This window comes from Columba livia, chromosome 3 (genome assembly GCF_036013475.1).
Source record: "Columba livia isolate bColLiv1 breed racing homer chromosome 3, bColLiv1.pat.W.v2, whole genome shotgun sequence".
Taxonomy (NCBI): Eukaryota; Metazoa; Chordata; class Aves; order Columbiformes; family Columbidae; genus Columba; species Columba livia.
Window position 1 is genome coordinate 61,565,227 of NC_088604.1, and position 12,990 is coordinate 61,578,216.

The following is a 12,990-nucleotide window of genomic DNA, read 5'->3' on the forward strand; positions in this document are numbered from 1 at the left end:
AATGCCACTTACAACGCGGACTGCCGGTCACCTTATGAGTGTCCCAGCTGTCCCCGGCCCGAAGGCGATTGTTTTAGCTCATCTGTCAGCATTTTCCACCGCTGTGGGTTCAGCTTATGGGCATCAGTTGGGCAGAGCTGGAGAAATACATCGCTTTAATCCCACTCAACTGTTCGTTATGAATTACTACCTCTGCTCTTTGTGATTTTTTTAAAAATCTTTTGTTCTCAAATATGTGCCTGCTCTCTCTCCAGAAAGTGCTTTGCTTGCACAGTTTTCTATTTCATCTATACACCTAGGCTTAATTAATAAAAATCTTTCAAGTGTATCTCAACAGTCAACCTAGAGACGGCTCATCTTTACCTGACTACTGGCTAGAGACAGAACACCCCTCCACCCAAATTTCTGTACAAAGAAAAGTAACAGTTGGGGAAATCTAAACAAGACATCAAACCATGCTGTACCTTAAATGACTTCTCATTTTAAGATGAATACTATAGTTTCTCAAGTTAGAGCCAGCATGTATTAGCATCTCAGTTTTGGGGGTACTAAATTTCCACAACACACCAGTCACTCTCCTCAGTCCAAGGGGGAAAATGTGGGGTTTTTCAATAGAATCATGTCTCCAGGGATGGGGCATCTACCAGCTCTCTGGGCAACTGCCAGTGTTTCACCACCCTCACGGCAAAAAATTTCTTTGTCATGTCTAGCCTCCTAAAGGAGGTGGTTTAAAACCATTACCCTTTGTCCTATTGCAACAGGACCAACTAAAAAATCTGTCCCCATCCTTCTTGTAAGTCTCCTTTAGGTACTGAAAGGCAATAACAGGGTCTCTCCAGAGCCTTCTCTTCTCCAGGCTGCAGCCTATCCTCATAGCAGAGGTGTTCCAGCCCTCTGATCAACTTGGTGCCTTCCTCTGGGCCCTCTCCAACATGTCCATGTCTTCCCTGTACTGAGGACTCCAGAGCTGGATGCAGGACTCCAGGTGGGCTCTCACCAGAGCGGAGTTGAGGGGCAGAATCCCCTCCCTTGACCTGCTGGCCATGCTGCTTTTGATGCAGCCTTCTGGGCTGTGAGCACACATTGCCAGCTCATGTCCAGCTTTTCATCTACAAAGAATAGTATTCCTTGCTGTGCAGCTAAAGACTGCTTTCCCAGCTCACCACCAGAGATTATGCTGCTAAAAAGATTTCTTACATACACGCTATTTCAGCAGAGGAGACCTTCAGGGACAGAAGTGCACAACCTTGTGAGCAGTTTATTTTTATAAGGGTCACAAAGAGCTACCACCAGCAATGTACTTACTGGTGACTTACTGGTCTAAATGCAGCTGTGTTTGTTGACTAACTTTTACAGGCCCTGGCCTTGTACAGCAAAGAAATACAAGAACCAGGGAGAAAGGTAAGGGTAAGGGTAACCTACCTTGCTGAATGACAAAGAATTGCAACTGTCTCCAAATGCATGAGATGTCCTAAAACCTCCATGTAAAGCCAAATTAAAATAAAGAACACACACGAGTGCATGTTATCTTGGGGTGGAGCTCCAGAAAAAAAAGGTCCAGATACCTTGCAAATGGAAGTTTAGACTCCAGATGAAGCAACACTGATGAGACGCTAAGTGCCATTAGCCATGCTTAGAACTTAAAGTATCACGTTTCAAGTATCTGTCATCATGTAAGAAAAGTTACTTCATTTTAGAGTGGGCAAAGAGCAGGCTGCTGTGGCAGAAAAGTGCAGATACTATAGTGAAGTAGCTTAAAATCCAGAAACAGTGTTTATATAGCTTAGCCTGCCTTTTCTCTTTTAAATCCTGATAGAAAGGGTATAAGCTGTCCTTATGCTCTGAGAAGCAAAGGGCCCTCTCCCCTTAATTCCATTTTCTGGTGCTCCAGGCATGCACACGCTGTTTCCTACCATAACTCTTCAGAGGGCTCCAGGAATAAACATTTCATGGAGGCAAAACAAACAAAAACATATTGTAGTTGGAGGAAGGTTACTTGGATACCAGAAGGATTTTAAGGTCCAATCTTGTTAAATCTACTCATTAATTACCTGGAAGGGGAAGTAAGCAGCGCATCAGTGACAGTCACCAGGGACGGAGAGCAGCTGCAAACACACCACTGGGAACTGAGAAACAGCAAGACAGATTCTAGGGGAATCACAAACACAAGTAGAAAAACACAAAAAGAGACAAAACCAGCAGTCAATTCTGCACATAGGCGGCAGGGAAAATGTCAATAAAACAAAGAAGAGGAAGCCAACTACGGAACAATAATATTGTCTGAGAAATTAGACACAGCTCAGAGGCAACACAGCATTAAAGTGCTGAAAAGTCAGAAACTGCTCTGGGCTGTAACACCGGCGACACGTACCACTCTGGGAGGGTCGGCACCAATGTCCCTTCCTCAGGGGACACCCTCTGTCCTGTTTATTGGCTCCCTCTCCCACCCTCACCAGTAGAGCAGAGGAGCCTGAACGGCATCCCCACCTTCCTGATGCCCCTTGGGAAAGAGGGAATGCTAAAGTAAAATAAATAATAAAATAAAATAAAATAAAATAAAATAAAATAAAATAAAATAAAATAAAATAAAATAAAATAAAATAAAATAAAATAAAATAATTTCACGCAGGGGAGCAGAATTACCAAACCCTGGATAGGCATTAGGTAGTCCAGCATCTATTTCTACCTCTTTTTTAGCGTGTCAGGACTCTGTGAGTGCCCTGAAGACACACGCACAGCTTTGTAAGCAGCAAAACTAAGAAGGGCTGGTATCCCACCTCAAAGGTGGTGCAACTCGCTGCCTAGGAAGGCAGGAGGTCCAAGTGGTGTTTTCTTGCCTGGTTATTTGCAGCAACTGGACAGGTGCCTGGACCCTCTCTTGCAGCTGTGACAGTTTGCAGGATGTCACACTTGATCCTGACTCCGATACCCATCAGGGAACTGGTTCTCCAACTCTCTATGTCTCATTTTGCTGTCTGTGACAGCAAGGAACCAGGTTTCCCCATTGTACTGGGGTGAACTCTATGGAAATAACATGGAAATATCTTCCAACAGTCAAATTGCAAAGTATATATATATTACAAAGCACTACATGTCAAGATGCATACAAAGAGGCAGCTACAAGTGTGAAGTGGTGCCTCCAGGAACGTATTCCACCCACTCCTATCCCATCAAGGGAGATGCAGAAGACATGATGGCAACCACCATTGCCACCTCTCACGGAGGTGCGACTCTTACTGCCTGGATGCTCAATAGACTGGCTCCATAGAGGAGATCGCAACAGACATGGAAAATTATGCATGTATATCCATATTTAATAAGGACTGGCCATGGTATTTTAAATAAGTCAGGAATTTTGACACACCAGATCGTGTCTTTCATTGTTACTCTCAAGTCACTGAAATTTCTGTCAGCTCCCTGAGAACAGCTAGAAGAAATACATCCATATCATTTTTCCCTTGTTGAAAACATAACATCACTAGTGGCATTTCCGTTAGCTGCCCTAACCTGGAAATGCAACCAGATGGAGGGAAATACATTTAGGAAAAAATATGTATATACTTGCACCATTTTTTGACACTAAAGATTGTATTATTAAAATGAGCATGAAAGAAAATGCAGCTGAGACCTGCCCAGCTCACAGAAAAACTATGAGGGTTTGGGCTGTTTCTCTGTTGCTTCACGTGTTGCTGCACAGCAAAGTGCATCTTGATTTGCCTGCCAGCAAGCAGGACTGTTGGGACGTTTAATTAAATCCTTTTCCATTGAGAACCAAAGCAATCTGCAGAGACGTATGTTTCTGATACCCTGGATGGGTGCCAGCTATCAAAAGAGATTTTTTTTCTCCAAGGCCTGAATCATTCTGACATGTTCCCCTTTCAAACTGTGCATAAAACACATACACATTAAAAACAAAACAAAACACAACACCACCAACCCACCCTGAAAAAGTATCCGAAGAAAACAACTGGAGTAAAAAATAAAATTTTCAACTTGAAGTTTGTCACAACCCAACACGGTTTAGTCTGCAGTTGGCTCAAGCAGTAAGGAAAGCCAGACCCAGAGCCTACCAGGCACTGTGGTCCCACTGGTGATAAGAGGAGGGAGATAAAGAGAGGTCAGGTCAGCCCCAAGCATATCTTTAAAGGAGCAGCATCGGCTCGGAAACCGAGCACCGTCTGGAAAGATATTAACCATTATTTTGATAAGGAAAACCAAATATTCTTGTAACTCCAAAACAAGAGAAAGTAGTTTGCTATTATCTCTTGCAGTTGATAGCATGCATTATACCACCCTTTCCTCTTGAGGAATTTTTCACCGATTAAGGTGGAGTTTCCTCATACAGTGAGGAAGGAAAGAAATACTTAAAAAAATATTATAGAAGATGAAATTCATTTGGGGAAAGTCACAGCAGACATAGTGAAACAAACAATTTACTCAAATGATCAGGCTGGAAGTACATCCTTTAAAGCAGAATCTACCATGAATAACTAGAATAAGCCCCTGATTAATTCAAATACCTAAAATTGAAAAATATTCACCATAGCAGGAGGTAAAAGGATGTGTCCTGTCTTGCAAAAAGTAATGCAGGTAGGTGAACTGTGGTGAATGGACTTTCTCAAATTATCAGCGAAACAACTAGTAATAGAGCTACTTACACACTCCCAGATTTGCAGTTACACGGCCTTGTTGTACCTTTCATGACTGGCATGAGAAACAGAATTTTCCAAATATTCAAAGGTAGAAGAAAATTGAATTTTAAGCACTTTTAAGCAACAAGGATGAACAGAACCAATCTAAATATCAGAAAATGTTGCTTATAATTAAAACTGACTTCTAAAAACCTTCCAGTGAAACCTCTGAAACCATTTGAAAGTGTCTTCCTAGAGAATTAAACATAAAGCACTTACCTGTTACTTGAAGAAGGGACATAGTTCCTGTTGGGGATTGGCTCAAGGAGCACAGACATGAGTCCACCAAGCAACTGTACGAGCAGAGCCCATTTTAGTTGACATAAGTAGGCCTTAGTTAGCTTGTCTATTAGGCCGTGGGAAAGGGGGGAACGGAAAAGTACTAACTAAGGCAGGGTCAGGATATTTTTGAAGAGATAAGAGTCAGAAGAATGTGGGATGCGCATAGCTAGCTAAACCCAAGTAGGTGGAGTAAGTAAATGTGCTTAGCCTATTAGATAGAGACAAGTATGCATAATTATGGTATTTGGTATAAATGCACGCTATCTCGGGCAATAAAGTTGAAGTATGCTTTATCACTCATATTGGGTCGGCCGCATTTCTTCCTCCGTCCGCTCGGGTCTGGATCTCTGCTGGGACTTTTCTCTGCAAGTTCCACTTTAGTCATATGTAAATTCAGGAGTCAAAGTAAAATCCTTTATTTATGTGCCTGGTTTTGGTTTTGTTTGGTTGGTTTTTTTTAATCAAAAGATGGTTTTCAGTGAGACAACTTTATTTCTATTCCTACTCTAGCTATAGCTATACTGAGGAGTTTTCAATTAGATACTACATGCAGCATTTGCGAAATTGTGTTATGGTTTCTGCCTATTACATACAAAATGTTCTGCAATTAATCCACTAATGTCCGCAGGTGTAAAATGCTTGGCAATAAAATTAATAAAATAAATGGGTTTAGGAGTAGGCTGTCTTCTGCCTTAAGTGAGGAAGAAAACAAATACAATGAAGTCATTAATTAGTTCACCTTATCTTTTGTTTGTCTTACTCTTCAGACAAAGGGCATAGAAAGGGCAAAATCTTTTTAAGAGCTGCAGTAGGTCAAGAAAGGAATCTGTAGCCAACTTCTCCAAATTCAATGAGGAATTTCTTTGCAGAAGAAGCCAAACAAAGAGGGCATTCCTGGTTGTGCGGGGAGGACCAAAGTATATAGAGGCTTACCGCATGACAAGGAGAAAACTAATTATACCAAAATAGTGACTGACTGTCCTAAAACTAAAGAGAGATTAGGGCAGAAATTCTGAAGAAAAAGTCTGGAAAAACAACAGGCAATCCAGCAATTTCAGTCCACTGCTAAAAGACCTGCTCCTAAATTAAAATAAATAAATAAATAAATTGTTTTGCAAGGGTTGTGTGCCAAGTTATCTTTGATTAACGGATGCAACAGAGCTTTATCAATAATGTTTACTGTTAAAACAAAAAAGCCTCTCGCGGGCACTTTCAGTTGTCCAGTCACCTGTGCACCACTCCAGAAAAGGCTGCAGGTGTACCACAGGTTGACATAGGCTCACTTCTTCCGACTGGCACCGTCAGTTTTTCACTAGCCCTGCTAAGAACAAGCCGCTGAGGAATGCTCTGAGGCCGCCTTTGGGTAACCGGGAATATCACAATCACAGGCGTCAGGAAGGACACCTGAATTACCCCGTTATCACCCTGGCAACAAACACAACTGGACCGTTACACACCGTCCTAAAAGGAGGAGAAAAGAACGGGCTGTTTCCAGAAATATACACTATTACAGAACATTGTCACCAAGTACAGAACAATGGTCTTTTATCGAAATGCTCTTCAGTGCTGACACACATCAGACAGACACAAAGAAACAAACAGAAAAATCAGTTTGTCTTCTGAGCTAAGGGGTACAACCGTGCAGGCACATCATCAGTACTAGCTGGGAGCCTTCTTCATTCACATCATCAAAATGCTTACTTAACGGACCAGAAATAAATAGTTCACTGAAATACTGAGCTAAACCCAGCAGTACTTAAAGCAGTTCTCTTTTGATTTAAAGTGATGTGCCAAAATACATCCAAGTCCTTCAAAATAAATTACAAGAATTGGCACTTGGGCATTCGCTGTCCTTGGGTACCAAACTGAACTAGCACATCCATCTGTAACGGCATGCAGAGCAGGCTAAACCAGAGGTTTGTAGGTTATTACAGCTTCCCCTGTGTGTTGCAACGGGAAATATTCCTGAATCCATCTGTTCCAGCTCTTTCCTCACTACAAACCCAAGCCAGCCCCCAAGGCATCGTCTACCATCATCCCTGGGGAAGAAAAGCAATTGCTTCTTCACTGAGGCTCTAGTATGCGTGTGTGAAGTGTCAGCACAGAGCGGGGACAACAAAATGAGTTATTTCTCATCTGACCTGATTAATTTAATAGATTTGCTGCCTTTCCCACAGACCCACCTGAATCACAATCTGCCAGAGACAGTGGAGTAGCTACAGTCTCATCAGTGTTAGGTCCAGCTCCCCGTTGTAGCCAGCGGCACCCCGGTGAGAGAGCTGAGCGCTGGGGGTCTCCTCCCTTTGCAAAAGCAGGTCAAGTTGGCTACAAGTCAAAAGTCTAATTTCATACCTGGTTCTGCCACTGAGTGTCACAATGACCTCATTTTCATACAGAAATGAAAATGCCATATTTATTATATGCATTAGTCAAGGTTAATGAAATTCAGCTAATAACTCCTGGATGAAAGTTTCCACGTAAGTGCACAGTGCACTGTAATCAGTCTCCCTTACTCATCAGTTCTTTAGCAGTCTTGACTACAAGGGAGAAAAACAGATACAAAAGACTCCATGAAAATTACAAGCAAGTACAAACAAATTTCAGTTTCTAAAAGGCAACAGCCTCCACTATTCATTAGTTTCTATACCTATTTCAGACATTTAAATTAGGCATGGATGACAGAACTGAAATTAAGAGCTTAGTTTTTTTTCCGTAGGTCCATTTAATTAATATTGTCACCAGCGAGGTGCCTACAAGAGTGTAGTTCAGAGTATTACGCCAAATAGGTAAATGGTGAGCATACGTGGTGCATTAGGAAGCAAACACCTGTATGTGCAAAATAAAACAAAGCCCCAGGGAAGTAAAAAAATTCACAAATGCAAGCAATCAAAAGGAAACAGAGGCAGCAGGTGGCAGGAGCGGGTGTGATGGGACCCAACCAAGGGGGACGTGCTGCCTGTACCCAGGCGTGTGGTACCCAGGGGCAGGTGCCGTTCCTGGGCGATGCAGTGAGGAAGCCAAACCTGGTCTCCCTCCAGCAGCCGTACCATCAAACCTGACCTGCCAGCTGGCACACACAGCTTCTTGTATGAGGGTTAGTGGACATGGCCCACAGTTCATGTAAGAAGAGGGAAGAGAGGTCACGTCTCTGCCTTTCCCCTCCCTTCCAATACACATGCACACAAATGCACCTGCACTTTTATGGACCTATGTTACCTTGGAGAAACTGTGATCAGGGAAAACTTCTATTTAACACCTCCGTGAGCTACTCTCAAGCAAACTGCAGCCCTCTGAATCCCTCTGCTTCAGTGTTTGATTTGACAACTTCTGAGCAGCTTTACCAAAAGCTGCCTATACACTTCATGCATCTTTTCGTTTTGAATGAATGGGCAAGTGATACACAAGATGCAAAGCTTTTAATTCACAGCTCATAACTGCCTTCGGTACACTGCAAGTTCATGGAGACTCAATGTCTGGGGAGATAAAGTGCCAAGCAGAAGCTTCCGTGCCATACATAAGTGAAGCTCCAGAAAGAGCAGAGGGTGTACATATTAATTACCTTTCCTCAAGATGGAAAATAAACCAACATACATGATGAAAATACACCTTGTGTAGACACCATAAGTAGCTAAGCCCTGTATTTTCACAGACCACTTTAGCTCAGGCTTTGGAACAACAAGCTACACATAAGGTTACAATGGAGTTTCCATTTCAATTCCCCAGAAAAAAAAGAAAAATACAAGAAGGGGTTTTGAACTACAAGTGGGAAAGAGAGGCTAGGAGACAAATTAATAGGTAAATGTCAGGAAACAAACAAACCAACCAACCAAAACGGGTGGATGGGAAAACTAGAGTTTAATTTATTTATTTTTATTGAGATTCCACAGCTAAAAGACAAAAGGAAAATGTATTTCACAGTTTATTTACAAACTGTCAATTCCACCCCTTTTTAATAGTTTCAAATATTGTAATAGAAGTTAAATACACTCTTGGAAAATTAATTAACTTTAGTCATTAAACCACATTCTTAACCTTTAGCTTTGCTTTCTTTTAATTTGTAATGGAGACTGGAGAAAAACAAGCAGCTGTAATATTTGCAACGTCCTGCCAGAGTGGTGAGCTATGACCACACCAGAGACAAAGGTTCCCTCAGTTTTACGGGACAATTCACGAAACAGTTGGCTAACAACCTCAGGGAAACAGAAATTTTCCTGTATTCTTTTCCTTGATGAGCAGTGCGTAGGAAAGCACACAGAGTGCGTTGTTGCAGCTCAAAAAGTGCATACAATGTCTCGCTGGAAAGCATCCAGTCTGCTTTATAAAATACAACCAGCTAAGAGTAAAATGTGAAGGTCAGGAGACATCAGTTCTGACCCTCTACTGAGGGGGAAACAGTGGCCCCAAGTTTTCAGCCTAAGGATTAGCTGGACTCCGGAGGGAATAAGCAGTATCCTGGGAACAAGAAAAAGTATATAAAGTGTATAAAAGTATATAGAAGTGTCTACAACATGAAATATAACTTGAAACCATTCATAAAGGTCAAAACGATACCCTCTCAAGGAAAACCACAGCACGCTGTGCATTTCTTCATTGCTGCAAAGAAGCAAGCGAAGGACACACAGTTCTGTGAAGAGCACTGCTCCAGCTACAGTGCTAATCCAAACATCAAGTAAAGCTAAACTGCAAGACAAATTGGGTTGCAATGTCCTTGTAACTTTGGAAACACACCGTTGCATTTCCCAAGACTGTGGTCTTCTATAGCGACCAGTCAAGAAAACTTACTGGAGCTACTCTGCAAGTGACATTCAAGGTGTGCTACAGAAGGTAGAAGCAGACAGGGTCTCACTTCACAGCAGCTCACAGCTGCCCAGATGGAACCAGCATCTGCCTGGGGAGCTTCAGGGTTCTCCAACACCAGGGGTTAACTTCTCCTTTGTCTAACAAAAGCACGAGTCTGGGACAGCAGCTCTAATACATTGATTCCCCACTGTAATCCCGTGCGTGTTTTCCCTTCACCTCCTTCATCACAGCAAAAAAATTCCACAATCCCCTGAAATAATAAAACCCTTAAACACAGTAAACTTACATTAGCAAGAGGTTATGGCTCTTGGAGCAGACAGCATATAGACAGTGAAACCAGCCACAACTGTAAAAAAAAATCTACTTGGAAATGTCCTTTAGCACAGACAGCAATTCTCTGGCTGCGGCTTCCCGGAGAGGAACCCGCACACTGGGAGAGCAGCCGGCAAAGAGGGAAGGACTGCAGCAAATGTTTAAGGTCATAGCAAGTTATTTTATCTTCTATATTCACCTGGAAGGAGGAAATTTAGCAAGGATTCTACAGAACAAATAGCAATGATGGCTGGACACTAGGTTTTTTTAAATAAAGAAAAACTAGAGATCTGGGTTTGAACAAATAATTCTGTAATACATATGAACATTCCTCACTTAAACTTTGTTTCTGTAACTTAGCAATATTTGCTTGGAATACCCACTTTGAGATACGCATCTAAGGTAGTACCAGAAGACATGGGAAAGAAGGCAAAGTTTTGATTAAATTTGCATTTATGTACAAGCATACAAAAGTTACTACTTCAAGTGATAGTTAAATGCAGGATCCCCAACCTTCTCCAGCTGTTTTTTTGCCAGCATTAAAAGTTTCAATTGCCACAGTATATCACGAAAGTTTCACAGAACCCTCTGCTGTGCCACAATACAAACAAGCTAAGACAAACAGTACATGCCTCGGTAATTTCAGTAGTACCTCTGCTCCCAGCCGAGGACTGCCTCCATAAAAGCACAACATCCAACAGTTTCAACCACAAATGTTAAGATGCAAACTTGACCATATAGGCGACTTGTTATGAATGCATCTAACTATATCCCATTTTATCTTTGCATACAGAACCTACAACATGTCAAAGGAAAAGGTATGGCAAGACAGAAAAATGGCCTTTGTTATCAAATACTTCATTATTTTTTCCACTTAAATATTTATTTTTGTATGTGTGCTTATATATATGAAATTACGTGTCTATGAAACATTTGTTTCTTTTTTAAAAAGTCTTCCACAAAAAGGTATATAAAACATAAAATATTTGTTTTGGAGTTATTCCAGTCTCTTACATACAAGCTTTTTGAGGTTTCCATAAATTATTGTTTATGGACTTGCCCAAAGCTTCAAGAATCCTTTTCACAGACACACACACTCCAGCGCTCCAATCCATCACGTATTACTGCTTCTACAAATGCTAACAACGCCCTTGGGTCTATAGGCCCTTATCTCTGTAGTATCTGACATGAGTTTTCCACGCCTTGAACACAAGAGTTTGTGCAAAAACATACAGGGAAAAAAAAAAAAGCCCTGTTAAATGATTCCACATTAAAATAGCAACAGCAAGTCTGGATTCAGTAATCTTGCTTATGGGGACTTACTAGTTCTTGGAACTCTTAACCTCTCATTACTACAAAAAACATGATTACTGCTCTGTCCCTGAAACCCCCTCATGAACTGTGTTCATGACTTAAAAAAAACTGGATTTAAAAATTCATCTGGACTTCAGAAAAAGACTGAGCTGATGCTACAGTTAGACAGCGTCGTAGTTGCAAATTCCTACACTGAGTTTCTACAGGAAGCACTGACAATACAAGCTCCTTGGTATTAAAAAAAAAACCGAAGGCCTTGAGTCCCGACTCTGCCTCTGGAATGTCAAGAAGTGTCATATGTTTAAACAGACCACAGGTAGTATAGGCATAGCTAAACAACATAATTTTTACTGATATAGTAAGGAAATACCAATATTGCTACTGTGACAGAATAAACTAATTGTTCAGTTTGTAGAGACTTAACCCCTTGGTAAGCATGATGTTATGCAGTGGGTGGTCAGGAAGTTAACGGACAGCTTTGGTAAGAGTTGTCATCAAGACGTCAGGATTATCTCCATCGGACTTGCCAGGAACACAGGAAAGGCTGAGCCCACAAGTAGTTACTTATTAATTTAAAGGACTTTTAGCATTAAAACAGAGTTTCACGTTTAGACTGTTTTTGCAAGGAAAAAATGGGCATTCCACACGCTTTTATATTAAGGACCAAGACTTAGCCAGCAGACAGCAGAAAGCCAGTGGCTGCCACCTTTTGAACTGGTTTTGATCAATCTTTAAAAGACCATAGTTATCTGAGAAATGAGGTTTCTCTGACTAATGACTCCAAATAAGTTTTCCAGGTAAAAGTAAAAAGCAGTCAAGGCTGTTGACTTTCTCTGGATGCAGAAAGGCTGGAAGGCAACCAAGTGAAATGGAAGTGGCGGGTAAAAAAATTACAGCAATAAGTGCGGACAGCAGCTACGGGGAGACGGGGAAAACCTCCTCCTCGGGTAGCAGCGTCACTTGATGCATTGCCACCTGTGGCCAGACCTCACTGCTAATGGTGTTTCTCCAGCAACTGGCCAGAAGGTCACTGTTGGAAAGAATCAACAGGAGAAAGGATGTCGCTAGCTCTGGAGAAACATCTTCCCTTTCTCTGCATCCCTGCCAGCCTGGTGGGGAGATCAGCAAGACCAGCTGTAAAGGCAGCACTGCTCAGAGCTGCTGTCACAAGCTCTCATTTTCCAGCCCCCAAAACTGAAGGAAGAAAGGGAAGGAAGGAGAAGAGGGGGAAGGGAAAGAAAAAAGAGTAAGCAAAACTCAGCAAGATATTCTGATGTTGAAATGTGACTCATCTCCTTTTCTGCAAAGTCAAAGTAAATATGATGAGGTCTGTACCATAAACTGACTTGTGTTATCTCAATTCAAAGTTAACTTGCCATGTTATACTCATGGTAAACAACACAGGCCCACGCAAATCACTGTAACATATTTCCACATGTCAGAAACCCTTCGCAACACACACAAGCACCTTTGCTTCAGTTTCAAGTAATAACTCTGTCAGGTTTGTTTTTTAAAGGAAAAAATGCTCTGAACTTCAGTCTGAAAACCCCTGGGCATCCCTTGGCAAAGGTGCCAGGGTGCCACTGCCCTG

General features: G+C 41.8%; 1 protein-coding gene across 12 annotated transcripts in view; it reads right to left on the bottom strand.

Annotated features, from left to right (window-relative positions):
* NHSL1 (NHS like 1) overlaps nt 1–12,990 on the bottom strand; it is a 180,786-nt gene that overhangs the window by 89,404 nt on the left and 78,392 nt on the right. The gene's annotated exons all lie outside the window — the stretch shown is intronic.